Raw genomic sequence first — 1,605 nt, forward strand, 5'->3', positions numbered from 1 at the left:
GGGTCGGACTCGATGATCTATTGAGGTCCCTTCCGACCCTAACATCTATGAATTTATGAACCTTCGGCTCCTTGCATGCAGCTGTGGTCAAAGCCCTGGGGTGGCAGGTCCTCTCCTCTCCTCTCCTCTCCCTCCACTGAGCCACTGCTCTGCTGTGGGTTTTGGAGCATCCGATGCTGCAGACACTCCTGAGAGGACAGGGACCACGCTGTGACACGGGCACAAGTGAAGAGCATCTCCAGGCTGCGACTTCATCTCTGGGGCGTTTGGTGCTACTGAAAACCTCAGGCAGGAGGCTCCTGTTTCTGGCAGCTGGGGACATGCATGGTCGTGCCATCACGCTGCAGACAGGTAGATGAATCCCACTGCTCGTCACCTTCCCCCATGGAAGTCGGGGCTCCGGGGGACACCACACACTCCCTAGGGAGCTCTCTCTGCAAATCAAGCCCCTCGGTGATTTATACCCAGGCTCACAGGTTAGGGAACCGCAGTAAACAGAGTAAACAAACCCTGGAGGGATTTATGGACTGATAAAAGGACCTTTCACCCCCGGAGGAAAGCACACGACTGGTTTTCCTTTCTCCATCCGCACCCACCACTGCATCGGTCCGGACCAGAGAGAGAAGGCAAGCCGAGAGCCAAACACCACCCTGCTCTCGTGTCATTTCTCCCATGTACATACAGAAAAGACACCGCTCCAGACTGAGCTTCTGGAGACCAACGCCCCCAACCTTTCCTCCTGCCTCTCCTCCATTTGCACATCTCTGTTTCATCCCATTTCAACCCAGGGCACTTTTTGGACGGGGAACGATTCACATCCACACATTGTTCTCCATCTAGGAGAACTGCTAAAGAACCCCGATTCGGGCATTTTCAAAATATAGCAAGCTAAAATATAGTCATTTAATCTCCAGCACAACCTCCATTTAAAGACCCCTGTTTAACAAGGCCTCTCGCTTTTCCGTTGGCTGGGCCGCACTGCAATTAGCATGTTCGTTATGTGTGGGCCTTTGGCACGAGCGGCTTCATGGCACTCGGGGCCAAATCAGCATTGCCAAGGGTCTCTCAGCCCCATGCTGAGCTCATAGTAGCACCATTAGCAAAGACTGAATCCAGAGCCGGACACTGAGCAGGTGGGTTTTCCACGCAGGGAGAAGCCAAGTTTGGCTCTGCCCGGCACTGGCCAGGAGGAAAAAGAGGAAAGGAAAAAGGAAGGGGTGCATGGAGAAGGGGCAGAAGCACTTCAGAGTGGGAGATGGGAGACACGGCTGAGCAAGAACAAGGCAGGGCCTGCAGGGAGGTAACATTAGTGCCAACAGAGCCGCGGGCACCGCTGTCCCCAGCCTACTTGGTGCTTGGGATGCCAGCCTCTGGAGCCAGACACCAGGGCGCAGCCACGGGAAGGTGGGATTTGGAGCTCGTCTCCACGCAGGGGGCAGCTCCGGGGCTCGCTGGACACAAGCTCAGGGCAGAGGAAGCCTCTGATGCGGGCACCCTGCAGGGGTTTGGCAGCGCTGGCCCAGCTGGCCTGTAAAATGTTCCCTCATTAACTCCCCCCCGTGCTGCTCTTTGCCCAACCAGTCTGCTCAGGACTGTCTAATGCCA

The 1,605-nt window shown here is 55.9% G+C and overlaps 1 long non-coding RNA gene across 7 annotated transcripts in view; it reads right to left on the reverse strand.

Annotated features, from left to right (window-relative positions):
• LOC112549855 overlaps positions 1-1,605 on the reverse strand; it is a 29,711-nt gene that overhangs the window by 16,830 nt on the left and 11,276 nt on the right. The window lies entirely within an intron of this gene.

This window comes from Alligator sinensis, unplaced genomic scaffold (assembly GCF_000455745.1).
Source record: "Alligator sinensis unplaced genomic scaffold, ASM45574v1 scaffold550_1, whole genome shotgun sequence".
Taxonomy (NCBI): Eukaryota; Metazoa; Chordata; order Crocodylia; family Alligatoridae; genus Alligator; species Alligator sinensis.